At 50.6% G+C, this 17,404-nt stretch overlaps 1 long non-coding RNA gene across 1 annotated transcript; it reads right to left on the bottom strand.

The window, feature by feature from the left end:
* Nucleotides 1–4,245: 4,245 nt before the first annotated feature.
* Nucleotides 4,246–17,372, bottom strand: LOC148005066 (uncharacterized). Its single transcript, XR_015622752.1, has 5 exons — nt 17,195–17,372; nt 14,458–14,575; nt 10,784–10,887; nt 4,965–5,098; nt 4,246–4,851 (listed from the first exon to the last, which is right to left on the bottom strand). It is a non-coding gene; the product is annotated as an uncharacterized LOC148005066 (long non-coding RNA).
* Nucleotides 17,373–17,404: the final 32 nt, after the last annotated feature.

Raw genomic sequence — 17,404 nt, 5'->3', positions numbered from 1 at the left:
AACTGGATTGAACAAGAATCCAAATACAAACAAAAAGAAAAACAAACACAAACAAACAAAAAGTCAAGAGGTTTCTAAGAGAGACAGTCTGCTGGGTTGGCCCCAAATAGACTTGGGGCCATTTGGTCCTCTGGTTATATGGCCTCTCGTGTCTGCCCTTGGCAGCCACAATGTCACTCAGTCCCCGGCACAGTGTAAGAAGGAACTTCCTGACATTGAGTCTCAAGCACCTAAAGGACCAGGACCTGGTTCCTGTGTGCACCAAATTCCTTCTCATCCTGCACCTACCTCTTCAGCTCACCCTCCTCTCCCCGCCCTGAGAACATTTCTTCCGCTAGATTTTTCTACCATCTGAAGATCAAAATTTCAACATGGGGAGGGGCAATTGGAATATATAGCTTTGTTTGACGGGTGGGGAAGACGTGAAAGGGTGAGGTAGAAAGAAATAAAGGGTCCAGTTAGAGCCCAATCTCTTGACTCTGGGAGCTCTACAGAAACTTGACACCGAGACCAGGTTCTGCAGGGGGGGGAGGTGTGTGAGGGGGGAGGGAGTAAACCATCTTCCCCGAGCAGGAAGTGAGAGAAAGCCAAAGAGAGAGAGCTGGAGAAGCGCTCTGTTTTCTTTGGCCTCCTTCAGCCCTGGAGGGAACTGGGAGAGAGGGGGGGAAGGCTGCAAAGAGGCGAGATCCGGCTTTTGTGTCCTACCCTCCCCCAGGAGACAAGACTGGAGAACTGGGGGGGGGGGGGCAGGGAGATGAGAGGGCCACCCAGGCCAAGCCAAGATTTCCTCCCTCCTGCTCCTTGTGACATGAGAGGGAAATGGAAATACAGAGCCCTACAATCAGAGGCCACACAAGGGAGAGTGTGGCGTGGTGTGGCGTGGCGTGGCGTGGCGTGCGATGGAGATTGGATGTGCTGGAGGTGGGAGGCAAGGCAGGCTAGGTGTGGGAGGGCTGGAATTACCCTAAAATTCAAGCACACTGGGTGGTGAGCTCCTGATCCCTCAGATCTTGACCTGGTGTTCCCTCCCAGCCCCGCTCTGCTCAAGGAGGCCTTAATCCATTGCACAGTTCTTAATAACACCGAATAGGTAGGAGGGACATCCTGGGGAAAGTGCCAGCTTAGGCAGACAAGGAAGGACACCCGCTCAGGATGCTGGACCATCAGTGTACCACAGTGTCTCCTGAGTCTATGTTAAGACACAGCTGGATATGGTTCCTCATCCCGAATGTCACCCCAGCCTCAGATCCAATCCTAACACATCCATGCATTACAGTCTCCAAATAAAAACCCAAACGGTGTCAACCCAGACCTCTAACAGTTGAATTTAACCCCCTGCCTTTATCTGCATTCAAATCCTAAACCTTCCTGTGGGCTCTCTCAGAGCTTCTACAGTAGAAACACTGTAAACTGACAGAGGCCTCAGCATGGGCCAGAAGGAACTGATCATGAAAACCACACACTCCTGGGTACTCCCCAGTGTCAAAAATCACTGCCCCCACTGGCCCTGCCTGTTCCGAGGTGGTTTTCTTATCACTGGGTTTTAACCGGGCCCAGCAGTGTTCTGATTCCTCTCACAGAACAAGCTAGGTAAAGGGGCCTTCTAGATCCACATGGTGCCAGAGCCTTCCAGAACAGCAGGAGGGGATACCTCAATCAGAACAGGGACAAAAACCTGAACAGTGGTTTCTCTCATATATGTTTCACAGAGGGGACTTGTTCACCTACCCACAAGGTCCCAGTCAGGGCTGGGGCAGGTTTTATTTTTTTCTTTCTGCTCCAGGCATGCAGTGAGGAAAGCTGACAGAAGGTCTGCCCCCCTACCCCCCCCGCCCCAGATGTCCTCAATTGTAGGGACACTGGCTTGCAAATCTCCACAGAGATCCACAGGACTGAAACATACTGGAAGAAAGTTGCCCCCTTTCTAGTGCCCTCTGTTTCTCCTGGGTCGGACTCTGTGTTAGGGACGCTTTTGCCAGCATGCCTATTCAACCACGGAAGACAGCATCCAAAAATGCTCGGCACACTCCAAGCCTTGGCCATTGGTCCTCGAGTGACATATTGACATTACCAATAACCTTCCTTTCTTAAGCAAGTTCAGGAATTCCCTCCTAAGGCAGCCTGGAGAGACAGCCCTCAGCCGCCTGTGTGGCCTCATCTTATCCCTCTATCCACCTCCATATCCAACCCCCTCTAGTATCCACTTTTCTGCCACTATCTTCCACACTATATAAGACCATATTTATCATATAAAGCCATACACTCTTAGTCAGTGACAGTAGACAGTGGAACTGCCCCTTGAACAGAAAGGCTCAGAGCCGTAGGCAGGGTAGCACCAGGGAGGTGTGAAACCCCTGGTACAGTCTGTCCCTAGCTGTCTCTGACATGAGACTTTGGAGCCAACGACCCATGAGAGCAGAGGTAAGAGCTTGGTGACAGGAAGGTCCCCCACTCCCAGCCAGGAAGGTCCTAGACACTGACAGCGCCTGAGATTAGAGACCCGCCGCCCTCTCCAGATCCCTCAAGACTCCACAGCTGAAGAGGAAAGTCAGAATAGAAATGAACGGCACTGGACAGGGTAGGACAGATGTGGCCATCAGAGCCGCAGATGTGGCTCAGCCATGGCTGCTGCCAGGGCTCTTGTGCCTCTAGACAGGAATGTGAACCCAGATGTGGGCCAGGTTGGAGATGGCGGCTGGAAGAAGGGACAGAACTGCTCCAGGAGGGACGCAGCTCCGAGAAAGAAAGAGGTTTACTGTTTGGCTTCCCAAAAAAAGTTCAGCATGTTCTTGGGGCGGGGGGAAGATTTGTACAAATAAACATACCACCCTCCCGTACCCACACCTCTGCACTCCATGCACCCACACCTCTGCACTCTGCAAGTCCTGACGCTCACTCAGTCCGACATCTGCCTCCTTGGTAGTCTTGTTCTTGGGTACCTCCTGCCACACAGAGGAGGGCAGTGGGAGCTGCCTTTGTCTCCGGAGCAGGGAGAGGCACCTCATTTTAGCCTGGCCCGTCAGCATCTTTCCTGAGCTTCACAAATAGCCAGCACTCCAGGCACCACTGAGATGAGGAAGGGGCCCATGGCCCTGCTCAGTTCCTCAGACTACCCCCCGGCACATAAACACCCCAGTGATGAAGCTTCCTTTCCTATCGCTCACAGGGCCCATTTATCTCTTACTCTGCTCTGAATTTTCATCTTGGGAGAAATTTGCAAATCACTAGCAGCAGGAATTTTCCAGAAGCTGCAGAATATGTTCAGTGTATTCCCAGCCTTGCAACGTTCAGGCATATCTTTCCCAGAGAGTGTCATGTGAAGAAGCAGAAGAGTCTGATTGTGGCTGGCATTGCCTAGGGTGGAAGAAGCCAGACAGGGCTGCCTGCCCAGCCCCCGCTGCACTTAACCTGACCCCATCCTGATTGTAAAAATATAGACAGCAGCCCACGCTCTAGTGTTCCAGGAGGACTCTGCCTCCACAGAATGTCTCCTGGGCACAAAGTTCTTTAAATATAGCCTGAGCCTCTCACCACTTCCTCCTTGGAATATGGAGACAGACAGTTGTCACTTCTTTTACTGAGAGCCAGAGAAGCAGTTCTGAAGCTATCATGCCCCTACCTGTTCATCTATCTCTGTTGCCTTCTACACAGACCACTCCACACAAATTGCTCTCCTGCATACACCTACTCTGTGATTTACCCAGCTCTGGGTGCAGTCTTCAGTGTCATCCTGTCCCTTCAACAGGCTCTCTAGGGACACTTACTTGACCCTTTCCCTGTGTCTCCTACGAAGAGCCCCGCAAACATTCCCAAGAGCACCTGCTGCGTGTGCCACCTGCTTCAGCAAATCTAATTCTACCTTGACACCTTTGGGAATGCCACCGGCATAGTCAGTGAGAGAAATTAAAACTTTGCCTCAGGCTCTATGGCTCCTGCAGACTCCATTGGGACTGAGCAGAAGCCACCAGCGCTGAGAAGACAGCTTGATCTGACAGACACTTGATGGCTGGCAGAGCTCATGAAGCACTAGCCCTCTCTGAGGTGACGTCCCTAGCTGACAAACAGGCACTGGGGTGAACCTGCCTTTGCACCTTTGCACATCCCAGTCCCAGGGGTCTCAGCAGCCAAGAGCACTCTTTTCCGCCAGAGGAGAGTGAAGAACTTTTAAAGTCCCACCTAGAACTACAGAATCATAAGAATTATTCATATCAGATGTACGTAAGTCAAAAAACAAAGACAAGTGAACAGTGGTGGTGCACGGCTTTAATCCCAGCAGAGGCAGGTGGATCTCTGTGAGTTCAAGGCCAGCCTGGTCTAGAAAGCTAGTAATTGCAGGACAGCCCCATCTTGGAAAACAAAATAAGCAAAATAAGCAAAGTAGGAATTTAAATCAAGATGGGTTTAAATCAAGAAAGATGACCGGGAAGAGAGGCAGTCACAGCCAGTCTGGCATGAACGTAGAACACTCTGGCAACAGGAGAGTGAGGAACAGAGAAGGCTTGGAGACACGGGCTCACCGCCATGCTGTGTAGAAGAATATGGGGACCCATAATGAACACAGTCTATGTGGGTTCAGCAGGCTATCCGCAACTCTTCCCATCTCAAAGTCCAGAATCCGCATCCCTGAGGGGCTGCTCAGCCCTCTTCCCTCGGTCTCTCCACATTCCACACATTCTTTACGCTCAATTAAGGAGAAATAATCAGCGGGGCAAGCAGGGCCATGGCAACCCAGCTATGCTATGCCTCACACCGCCGGGATCCAATGTGTAGAAACAGGCTTCCTCAGAGAGTCAGGCAGGAAGACCTCAGTCCAGAAGGGTCAGCAGGAAGAAGAAAGCAAGCATCCGGGTCCTGGTGAGACAGAAGGGAGTAAAGATGGAGGATGAGGGTTCTGGAGAGAGAGGGAGCTGGAGGCAAGGTCTGAGAGAAGGAAAGGCAGAAGGCCCCAGCTGTTCTCTTCTAACCGTGCTACTGCTTCACTGCAGTCACCGCCCAGCATCACATGTCCTTCCGTGGAGACCTCCTGAGGTGCTTACGGTGTTCCTCACCTCCACCAGGGGCCATGGGAATGGCGTCTGTGGTCATGCCAGCTTCAAGTCTGCAAAGGGATGGTGCCGTGTGTGGCTTCAGTGGGACATGCATTTTATTTCTCCGTCCTTGGCCTGGGGAACCCTCTCAAGGTCAAGACTGCCTCCTCCTTCCGGAGTCTTCCCTGACAGCCCACGGGCCCAGGGTCTCTATCTCTGATCTTCTTCTGCTATGTGAAACTAGTACAGCTCTTAGCACGCGGCTTTGTTATCTACGTGTATTTCTGCATCTTCTCCACAATGAATGGGAAGTGAATGAGTGCTCACTCTTAGCCAGAGCCTTTTCTGTGTTCAAGTCCCTTGCTAGCACCGTACCAATGACTTCATTTAACCCCTTAGACATCCAGAGACCATTACTACTCTTATCTACAGTTTACCCATAAGCAACTTGAGACTCAGAAAGATTGTGTCACTGGGTGCAAAATGACCCTGCTAGCAAATCAAGAAAGCGGGGTCTTAACGTGCCATCAAAGTTCAACTACTAAAGTTTGCGCTGTGAACCTGACGCTGAGGTGTTTAAGGGCGGAGTCTGCTGATATTTAACCAAGCTTCCCAGTGCGGGACAGGAAAATAAAGGTGCTCAGTGTAAGGTGGATAGATGGATGGACAGATAGACAGACAGATGGATAAACAAAGAAGATTGATCTGGGTTTCACAGGTTTAACCACAGAACTAAGAAAACAAATGCCTGCTTTCCCACCTCCATTGTAACCAACGGGTTAAACTTGTGCGAGGCTCTGTTAGCCCGCAGACCCAATCGATGCTTTCGTCGTTGGCTCTCAGATCACATGTCATTGAGATAACGTGTGGCCATTTGGGGCTTCAGGCCCTGTTGGGAGCCACTGTCGTGATTTGGATATGAAGCGCTCCCCCGCCCCAACCCACATACAAAGGTCCCTGTGTTCAGGGTTGGTTGCCAGGCGATAAGCTGTAGGAAGTTGGATCATGAGGGCTCTAATCTGATCAATGGATTAAGCCATTGATGGAGTCATAATGTGATGGCAAATTATTGGGAAGTGGAGCTGATTTAGAGGAAGTAGGTTACTGAGGGTATGGCCTACAAGTCAGTCTCTCTCTCTCTCTCTCTCTCTCTCTCTCTCTCCCTCCCTCCCTCCCTCCTTTCTTCTCTCTGTTCCTAACCACTGTAAGGTAAGCAAGCTCCCCTACCGCACATTCCGGTCGCCATGATAACTCTTTCGCCTTGCCTCAGGCCCCAAGCAATGGAGCCAACTGCCCACTACCTGAAAACACTGGACGAAGAGCCAAAATAAACCTTCCTTGCTGCAAGCTGATCTGCTCAGCTATTTTGTCACAACAAAAAGCGATTAGCCCAGCCACTTGGGGGCTGCAGTTTGGGGCCAGAAGCGTGAGCAGGCTTACTATCGGTGTGGACCTGTGTTAATGATCAGCCCACAACCAGTAGAGGCTGGAGGAAGAGAACAGGTTCCTGGCGAGCTGACTTTCAGCTAAACAGAATATGGAGAGTTTTCTACTTCAGTACTTCAGTCCTAGGCATTTAGGGGTGAGGGATGATGGGTGAGAGCGACTCAGTAAGTTTGGGCTGGGGTGTCTGGGAATGGGGGCACGGCCTGGAACCCAGGAAGTATGCGCCCAGTGTGACTTGTGAATCCCACATACGTGAGAGAGCAGGATATGGCACATGTGTGTGCTGTGTGTGTTGGGGCAACAGGGGCAGGGTGTGGGAGAGACAAGCACACACCTGTAATAACATTGGCTTCAGACGCTAAGAGAAAAGAAATCCCCCAACTGTTTTATCAGAGCCCAAGTTACCAAATTACGTTGTTGTTTTAAATTTGAGCTCCTCTGCCTGCAAATGGGGGGATCTCAGGTTCACGAGTTTAATGCTTGGCTGGGCCTGGAGCTTGGCTTCCCAACTCAACTGGGCTCCCAGACTCTGGGCCTGAGGAACAAAAGTCTTCTCTCTCAGGGCTTTGAAGTGGAAACACTAACTGCTCCCTTTAATTAGAAAGAAACCCCCTATTGTTCCTACTTTATTACTGATGGATGAAGACATAGCAGGTGGGGGGGCCCTCAGAAGAGCACAGTTTGGTAGGGGGAGGGGAAGGAGGGAGGGGAGGGGAAGGAGGGAGGAAGAAATCTTGAATACAGAATCTCCCAGGCCCGTTCCAAGCCAGAACTCCTTGTCCACCTTCTTAACGAAGATTCAGCTGAACCCTCAGGCTCTTGACTCATGACAGGGAGAGCAGATACTAAATCAGTACTGTTGATAAATCACTATGAATATGGAGAGATCACCCCATAAGATGGCCTCCTAAGACCGTTCTGGGGGATGGAGAAACTGGGGACAAGCTGGGTCGAACAGTCTGGGGATTTGGCAGACAGACTAAAAGAAGGTGTCCCCAGGCCCTGCAGATAAGTGACTCTTGCAGAGACTCAGAGGTCAGTACAGGCTGATGACACATAGGCAGGGGACCTGGAGGAAAAGGTAGGAGAAAGATCAGAGAACCAGGAGCATGGGACACTTCAAGACTCTGTGGCCTTGATGATCCAGTAAGGAGAGAATGACTTAAAGAGGCTGACCCCCGGGGTGGGAGCTGGCAGCCCTCTGCAGGAAAACACAGAACGAAGGGAGGGCGAAACCAGAGAAACTGTTTGAGTGCTCACACAGAAGCCAGGATAATGATGGTTTAGATAGAGGTGTCGGTGGTAAGGCCAGGAAGAGAAGGTGAGTCTGGGAGAAACTTCAAAGGAGGAAACATGCCATGTTGACAGATAGCTATGAGGGGATAAGGGAATGACAAGAGTCAGGCACCTCCAGGATCTCCAGTCTGAGAGACAGGAGGGCAGCTGAGGAGGATAGTACGCCAAGGCTGTCTTTTTTGGGAGGGTGGGGATGGGAGTAAAGAAATTATAGAAAATCCTCCCAAATCCCCATTCTCCTTTCCAGAGTCAAAAGGTGTTCTGAATGGAGTGGGGTGAGAGAAAGGTCCATTCCTGAGGTCTGTCCCAGCAAGGAAAGCAGCCTCTTCCTGCTTTCATGCACTTCAAAGTGACTTACACCTGTGTTTCATTTGATCCTCAAAAGAACCACAGCAGGTGTCAGTATACCCATTCTGTAGATGAAAAAACTGAGGCTCAGAAGGCCAAATCATTTGCCCCAAGTCACACAGGAACACCTCAGGGCACAGCTGGGAGCAGAAACCTTCAGACCTCCAGCTCGGAAACCTTTCCACTGACTGTCGGCAGCTCAGGAGGGAGAAGGGAGAGGGGTGGAGAGGAGGAGAGACTCGCACACGCCCCGAGCCACTGGGGAGCAAGAGGTCCAGGGCTCAATGAAAAGATCCACTAGGATTTGAACTATATTCTCAGTCTCCTGCCCACACTCATACAGGGCGTAAGCCAGGAGCTCAGGGTTGGAAACGCCAAGTCTAATCAGACTTCACGAAGCACAGATGGTTTGAATCAGTGTGCTACCTTGATAGGAATAATGGGGAATCCTGAAGACAATCTCATGCCAGCTCCATCCATCTGGAGGAGAGGACTACATCTCCCAAGAGAACTCCCCTGTCTGGAGTTTCACCCTTCTCTCCTCCAAGCCCAGCAGGTCCTTCATAAGGAAATCCCCTGTCGGGAGAACACATATTCCTTCCCCCACCAGAAGAATCACTCGCAGGTTGCCAGAAAACTCTGGCTTCGGGGTCTGGTTTGACAAACTCTGACCATGACCTTTACTGAGGACAAGAACATGGCTCCTAGGGGAACAGAATAGCCACAGGCTGGGGTGGGATCTACAGGACAGCCAAGGTGGATAAATGGAGCTGGAAACAAACAGAGACCGGGCAAAGAGAGGGCCCACCTATTTCCTGGCATGACCAGTGGCTTGTGGATTTTTGTTATTGTTGTTTGGGTTGGTTTTTTTGTTTTGTTTTGTTTTTTAGACAATCTTACACAGTAGCCCAGGCTGGCCTAGAACTCACTATATATCCCAGGCTAGCCTCAAACTCACCCAAATCCCCACCACCACCCCACTTCTACCTCTAGAGTGCTGGAATTGCAGAAGCCATAAGCCACCACATCCTACTTGTCCCAATGTTCACTATTATTTCACTCATGGAACATGGCAAGGTCATTGTGACATTCCCTTTCATAGGACACTTAACCTAGGCTGCAAAAACACCATGAAGACAGAAATGGATCAATGTGCAAGGTGACAGTCCCAAGGACAAAACCAGACCTGTTGCTCAAAGATCCTATCAGAGACCAGCACAGAGTACCCCTTCCATGGGGAAAGTGGACAATTACGTCTCCAATCTTCCAAGCATTCAATGTTTGGTCAGGAATCTATTTAATGAAAATTTGGCCCTTAACCCACCCTCTACCAACCCCCCACCCCACAAAACTTGTTTTAGAGCTTAAAATACAATGAAGTTAATTTTTAAAAACCTTTCATTGAGTTCCATGAGGCCCCTATTAATTTTATTGTTTCAATAAAGCATTTATTTAATTGTCTCCAGAAGGGCCCTGTTAAATGCACAGATGTTACCTGAGTCAGAAGGGAGGGAGCTAGAAGCCTCCCCCCCCCCCTTTCCCATTAGCACGTTAGCAGGATTCTGTTATTGGATTAACTGATTGTCACCTTAAAGTCACAGAGTGGAGCCCTGAGGGAATGGGGCACCACTCAGCTGAACTCAGAACAGCCACAGGTCACAGTTGCAGGGACCCAGGCTCAGAGAATAAGGAGGCCAGTTTGGGCTAAAACAAAGGATGTTTTGGTGGCTGTTTTCCTAAAGGCAAGGAGATATTTATTTATTTATTTATTTATTTATTTATTTATTTATTATTAAGATGAGAGCACATTCCTAGATGTATGGTGTCCAAACCATAGGAGGAGAAGCGTTCACTAGCAAAAGTCCTAAACCACCACTGCCTGGAGCTTATACCAAACCCTCACTAGGGAAGAAGGGAAGAACCCACCTTCCTGCTGCTTGCACTCCTGCGAAGGGAGATAGAAGGCAGAAAAGCAGAACTATGACAGATACAGCAATATCGTTTCAAAACCTGGTGTCTTGAGAACATAAACGAGGGAAGTATGATGGCCAGGAGTCAGAGGAAGCCTCCCTGACGAGATGGCCTGGAGCTGGGGTACAGAGAAGGAGCCCACCCTGCCAGGGAAGCTCTGCAGTCTCAGCAGAATTCTGAGGGCAAAGGGTCTTGAAAGTGCAAGGGTCCCTAGGCCCCTTTTGAGAGGACTATCACCAAACTGTAAAGTAATGAGAAGGCTCCAACACGGGGGAGGCCCCAGGGTCTTCTTTTTCACCAAGAATATTTGGGGCAGAGATGACTCTGCGAGGGATGCTCTTGCAGAACAAGTGTGAGGAATTGAGCTTAAGTCCCCAGGACCCATGTATAGTCTGACTGGGAAGCGCTTCGGTAATGCCAGAGCTCCTACCAGGAGATGGGAGGCTGAGCCAGAAGTATACCAGGGAGCTCACTGGCCAGGTAGCTTCCAGCACACACAGACCCTGTCTCAAACAAGACAGACAAGGACTGACATCCGACATCCTCTAACATTTACACATGCACTGTGGCAATACACACACACACACACACACACACACACACACACACACACACACACTCCATCACCATCACCACCACCCCACATATAAAAAGATTTTTTTTAGAAGCCTGGCTGAATGTGTGGTGGCACGCACCTGTGCTCCCATCACTTGGGAGGCAGCGGCATGGCAACAGTGAATTCAAGGCCCATCTTGGCTATTCAGCAAGTTCCAGGCAAGTCTGGGCTCCTAAGCAAAACCTGTCTCAAGAGAAAACAAAACAAGAAATGCCACAGGACGGAGACTCCATTATTTCAAGTAGATGTTCAGGATGCGGGGCTGGAGGGCAGGGGGTTGGAGCAGCAGGGCAGGCGAGCATAGCAAGAAACTTTTAAGTCCCATCGTTCTTAAATTCTACAAGGAGTTAACATAGAAAGAGGAAACAGAGTTTAGTTCCAGCCCTGGATCCTTCGCAACAGCATATGGGGAGGAATAAGACAGAAGAACGCCAAAGATTAGAGAAGCCATCAGATGGCTGCCACTCAGAGTCAGGAAGTACTTGAGCATATGCGAGTCCAAGAGGTAAGTGATGCCTGCTTGTAAGTGCCAGCTAACTAATTACTCTTCAAACAAATCATCAAAGCTTTTTCCAGCAGGAAAATGATGTGTTAGGAGCACGCGTTCTTGGCAGATGAATCTGATGCCCGTGCATGCTTTGAGGTGAGAGAAGACCCAGTCCTGGGGGCACAGTGAGAGAAGGGTCCAGACTCTGGAGAACCGGGGTGAAGAAAAAATAATTCCAACCGACACGTCTTGTTTTGGTTTGTTTTTGTTTTGAATAACCCAGGTCTGGGATTTGGGCTGAGGGGAACACAGGCCATCCCCCAAGGAGCCTTCACCCTCCTCACGGGTCACAGTGGTCACCTCTGCACATGGAGCTGGAGGAGCAGGCAAGATGCCCCTCACATCTCTCTACAGGTAATCTCCTGTAATGGGAGGATTTTGTGCAATTTCTGCTTCCCTTTTGTGCGTGCGCGCTCGCTCGCGGTTCTGGATTTTTCAAATGATTGTTTTAATTCCACACAGCCTCCCAGATTCGAGTTAACCCTTTGTAAACTATCGCTTCTGATTGGTTTGTTCTCTTTCGTCCTCAGAAAAGGGGTGGGGGGAAAATAGGGGCGATGGCAGAGCCCTCTGGGCTTTCTGAAGTACTCTGCATAGAAGTTGAGAGAGCCTGGTTTTCTACCTCTTCAAAAGGGCCTCCGCCTAGTTAATTCTGTTCCCATAGCTGCTCGCTGCAGGACTCAGCCCACCTCGATTCTTTAAAGGTTTTATTATTATTTATTTATTTATTTATTTATTTATTTATTATTTGTTTGAAAGTGCCTGTGTGAGGATGTTGTATCCTGGAGTTACACATAGTTGTGAGCCACCCTGTGGTTACTCGGATTTGAACTCAGGTCCTCTGGAAGAGCAGTCAGTGCTCTTAACCACTGAGCCATCTCTCCAACCCCATTTCTTTAAAGGTTTTAACAGCACCGCGCGCTTATTTTTTTAACCAAGGTGGCAGAGCTAGACCGAGAAAGGCAATCTACATGATTTTTGTTGAAGAAATCAACTCAACCCAGCCAGATGGTAAGCTACCACACAGGCCAGAGAGAGGGAATTCCTCAGACCCTCTGCAGTGAGAGGCCTGGCACACAGGCTGGGCTTGGCTCCGCCTCCTGACAGCTATCTTCAAGCACCTGACCTCGGCTTTCTTAGGTCAATTTTCTCATCATGAAAATTGGAGGTAATGATAGCATTTATCTCCCTACCGTTGTTAAGTAGATTGGATGACAATGAAAAGCATTTAATAAGCGTGCTCTATCATTAGTATTAATAAGAACAATAAAATAATAAATCTTTATGACCAAGCCTTGTTACCCGGAGGCAAAAGTGACTTTAATGAACTTCTTCTGTCTTGGATTCCACTGGTGCCTTCGTCTCTGCCAGCCTCTCTGACTAGATTTCCCCCCCCAAAAAAAAAACCTAATGAAAAGCTGAGGAAAGATTCAGAATGGGGATCGGACTCCCCATATTCCACAGTAGTCTATACAGCTACACGCAAAGGCCGGATCATTCAACAGATTCCCACACGCTTCAGTGCCTTTCCCTACAAAACTAACAGTCCTTCTGATCTCATAGGCCATCAAGGAGACAGAGCCTTTCCTAGTTCTGAGCATGCTCTCCCCACATGCTGACGCCCCCATCAGGGTCAGGCAGCATAGCTCTTCCCACCTTTGTCCTTTGCCTGAAACCCAGTGAACTTCTTGACTGAGGGCCTAATAGTTTGGGAAGAATCTTCCCAATGATACTGTAAACTCCTGAGAGGAGCCGCAGAGTCAAGACTCTCAGGATGAAGAGGATGGCAGGCGAGAGATAACTGTCCATCCTCGGTGAGTTTAGAGCCAGGTGACACACTCAGTGGCTCCCTCTTGATCCGCCTCCCAGCTCCACTTCCCAAGCCGCAGCAAAGAGAGTCATAGATTCAAAGATCAGGACAGGGGTAGTGGAGGCAGAGGCAGGCACTCACTCTGTGAGTTCAAAGCCAGCCTGATCTATGGAACTAGCTGTAGGTAGAAACCTTGTCTTGAGAAACCAGAGAGAAGGAAGGAGGGATGAAGGAGACAGACGGATGGATGGATGGACAGACACACACACAGAGGGGGGAGGGAGGGAGGGAAGGGGGAGGTAGAGAGGGAGGGAGGGAGGGAGGACTCCTTGATCATGGACAGGGAGAAATATTCCTCCATCTAACTCTGGGAGCTTTGGTCATAGAAGTTGTGACGTGTTCTCACCTAGCCATTAGCTATACATAGGCCTCCAGCCTTAGCTATTGCATGCCAAGCAGAAGGTCCTATTTCACCAGCCTCTGCCGGGCTCAATCCATCACCACTTGGGGATGGCCAACTCTCTGACTCCCTGCTTGCCTTCTACCCAGGACAGGCAGAAGCCCTGGAGCTTGGTCCTTACTGTGTTCCCTTCCAACTCCCTGCTTCTCTGCTCAGTTCAAGGTCCCAGCCCCAAAACAAACGCCTCGCACTTCCTCTCAGGTGACATGCACCAGAGTCCAGTCTCAACAGGGACAATCTTAGAAAGCCAAAAATGGAGGGAAAGCAAGATCACCGTGACCAGGCATCCTGAGCAATGGGTGCAGCTGAGCTGGAAGGAGGCAGCTGACAAGAACAGGCCTAGTCGGGGTTGGGGATTACCTCAGTGGTAGAGCGCTTGCCTAGCAACCGCAAGGCCCTGGGTTCAGTCCCCAGCTCCGAAAAAAAGAAAAAGAAAAAAAAAAAGAACAGGCCTAGTCAAGAGTTGGAGTGGGAAGCCGCTCCGTTACAGGCTCTGGTGTGGGGGAACAACATACCAAGGGCTTACCCCAATATAGAAAAGGGATGACTACCTTGCCTATGGGATGTCAACTGGGATGGAGTATCTTACTCCAAATCCAGAGTTCTTTACGAAGCCTTTCCTAGACCTGAGCAAGGGATTCTGTGCATTTTCTTAAAGAAATAAAGCACGGAGTTCCAAGAATACATCCTCCAGGACCCTGTGTACCCTGGTTATGGAAGTACTGTCTCCAGATCACTACTTTCTGGAAAATCTTGCACACACAGCTGAGAAAAAGGAAGGGCTGGAAGGACTGTGAGAAAGCACTTCAGGGAGGTAGAGGATGGCCAGGAGGCAGCACCTGCCTCAGACTGGGCAATGTGACTTTCTTCTAGGAGAATTGGGGTGCCGAGCTGCATAGAAGGCTAGTGGAAGCTCATGGAAGCCCGAATTACCACCTTAGTTCATCCCCCAGTTGTTTCACGAGGAAAGCAATACTCCACAGAGGTGTTAGGGATCCAGGCTGGAAGGAACAGAGAGTTCTTCAATACGGGCAAGCCAGGAGGATCTGATGTCCTGAAGAAAGAAATTACCTATGAAACATTTCTCAGAAAAGGTGACCTTTCATGAGATTCTAGGCCAGTTGCCTCCTTCCCAATCATGGGTGTCCTGACTAGTGTGTAGAATTGGGAAGAAGGGGAAAGAGAGAGACCGTAGCAATCAAAAACTTGAAGCCTTGTTGAGCTAATGCTGGTCTGAAGGCTCCTGAGTGTGGTGAAGAATCCGGTAAAGAGTGGGAAAAAGAAGATACTGCTGTCTAAGCTGTGTTGAGAAACACAGTGTCCAGTGCTGAGCTGGACACCAGACTGTGAGAGGCCCAGGCTGTGGTGTGGACCCTGCCTAGCCTCTCTTTGAGTCGCTGGGCAAACACAGATGAGGAATCAGTAGGATTGCAGTGTTCCTGTTTTCCAGTTCTTTGAAACAACTCCTCTTCCTGGGTGGCACATGTACACCACACACACACACACACACACACACACACAGAGGCAAACAATAAAAAATTGTTAAAGACTGTCAATTCAGAAACTAATCAGTCCAAAGGTTTGATCTCTTTCTTTTAGGAGCAAAAATCCTATTTCTGCCTCTGATCATGCATGTCTGGGTGTCTCACTGGGGGCGGAGGGAAACAGAAAAGTGAGTCAGTACAATTGAAGGGTCTTTGTTTCTCTGAGAGGCTCCTGCTTTCGGGGCTTCTGGACGGTGTGTTCCATACCTACATCCGTGCCTACTCCTCTGGCCATGTTGTGCACTGAACTTTCAAACCATAACAGAAACACCAAAGCTTGGCAGAGATATCATAGGAATAATTATCTAATTTCAGAACGTGTTATTAGACCTACATGATGCGTAATGAAGTTAACAATGTTCACGTTATATTCACCAACTCTGAGCTGTTCACACACAGTGCCAAATTCTCCCCACGGAACCTTCGAAAAGACATGCAGAGGAGCTGAAGAAAGCTTTCAAGAAGTATCACACACACACACACGTACACATACGCGCACACACACGTACATACACAGGTATATACACGTACACATATATACACACACATATACACACATGTACACACACACGCACACACACAATGTTTGGCTGTTCAGCCATCTAAGGTGAAACTGCTAGAGGTCAGACCTACCCTGGCCATGGTAGCTGGCCCTCACACTTCTTGAGTAGACACTGTAGAATTGGCAAGGAGATGGTAGCCATGCTGGGGTCACCCAGGCAGACAGTCTTTCTTTGACTGTCTGTGGGCCGGGGCATTTCCGATGCGCCCAGCTCCCACTCTTCCCTGGGGTTCTGGGTCTAGATGAGGCTTGGTGTAAGGGGACTGTTTGCTGCTGTTCCCTGTTGACTTTAGCCAGTAGCTATGTTTACAAACCCAGGTTGGTTTTCCCAGCACAGTTAATTAGACCAAAGACATCTGGTGTGAGGGCTGGGGAGGGCATCTGCTCAGACCCCCCCTCCCAGCAGCTATGGGCCAGAGCTGGGCGGAGCTGCTTAAATAGGAACAGATCTATAGAGCAGACTCCATCAAACCCACCTACTGCTCTCAGGGAGAACCATGGCTTCCTTCAACCTGACTTTCCCAGGACTAATAAGTCAGCATGGTCCCCACTTTCTGAGTCTTAGGGGACCAAGAAGTCAGAGCCAAAAGGCCTACCTGCCTCAGTGCGATCACAGGCTGAACGTAAGAAATTTGCCCCCTTCCTCTCCCACTTTCAAAAGAACCAGTCACAAGTTTTATTCCCTTTCTAATAGCAGAGACCCTCCCTGGGTTCGATAGGAAAACCTCCCTAGAAAGCCCCTCAGAAAGAAGGTTCTGAATTCTTCCCCCAACCCCTAAACTTTAACCCCTAGGCGGTCTCCTCAGTCCAGGACACTGCAGGAGGAGAGAAGTTTCCTGCCCAGAGGAAAGCAGGGGGGAGCCCGAGGAAGTGAGACGACCTCGGTGGACAGTTTCAGGGCCCTAGGGAAGTGGAGAGCCACGAGGGGGAGGGGCAGCGGCTTATCTCGCAGGAGGGGGGAGCTCACTCCAAACAGCTAATGCACTGGCGTGTGAAAGCCCCTCAATTAGCACTAATGATGCAATCAGGGAGGGAGGAGGAGGGACCAGAAGTTCTGATGGAGTCAGCACCAACTTACACACAGAGCACACACTCACTCCCTTCCTAGGACACCGTAGCCCCTTCAGGGCAGGCGGATGCACACACTCCACATACAGATGTGCGTGCACACTAATGTACTTGCTGTGTAGGGTTCCAACCCCCTACCGGCGGGTCAAAGATCGGGGTTCTCAGGGGGCGGGGAGGAGCTCGGCTGTCTAGATGTGGGGGACCAGGAAAATCAGAAAGTCCTGGTTGAAGGCAGTTGAAAAGCACTCTTCTGAAACCTCACGAGTCCCCACTCCTCGCGCTCTCGCAGGTGCGGGGCAGCCTCCCCAGACCCTCGCCCTCCACCACACTCTGACCCCGGCCGGTCCCAGAGCAGCCTCACCCGCAGAAGGCGGGAACCCCTGTTCACCGCCCCGCAGCCCCGAGTCCCCCCAGGAGGCAGCGTGCACCCTTGCGATCCCTGCACCCGGGCCCCTCGGAGCCCGTTACCCGCCGGCCTCGCCCCTCCAACTCCCCGTACCCCGCCGGCCAGCTCTGCTTTCGGCCTCCCGGTCCCGTTATCCAGCCTGGCCTCAGGCTTGGAAGCCCTGCGCGCCGCCGCCCCCTCCCCCGCTCTCCGGTCTGAGCTCCGGGGCCGCGCGCCGGGCAGGGCCGGAGCCGCCTCCGCGCCGCTTCCCAGGCCCGGCTGGCCGCGGGAGGAGGTCCCGCTGTCAGTCAGCGGGGAAGGCCG

Source organism: Rattus norvegicus, chromosome 6, assembly GCF_021556685.1.
Source record: "Rattus norvegicus strain SHRSP/BbbUtx chromosome 6, alternate assembly SHRSP_T2T, whole genome shotgun sequence".
Classification (NCBI taxonomy): domain Eukaryota; kingdom Metazoa; phylum Chordata; class Mammalia; order Rodentia; family Muridae; genus Rattus; species Rattus norvegicus.
Note: the sequence above shows the minus strand (reverse complement) of the source record. Positions and strands in the feature narration are given on the sequence as shown.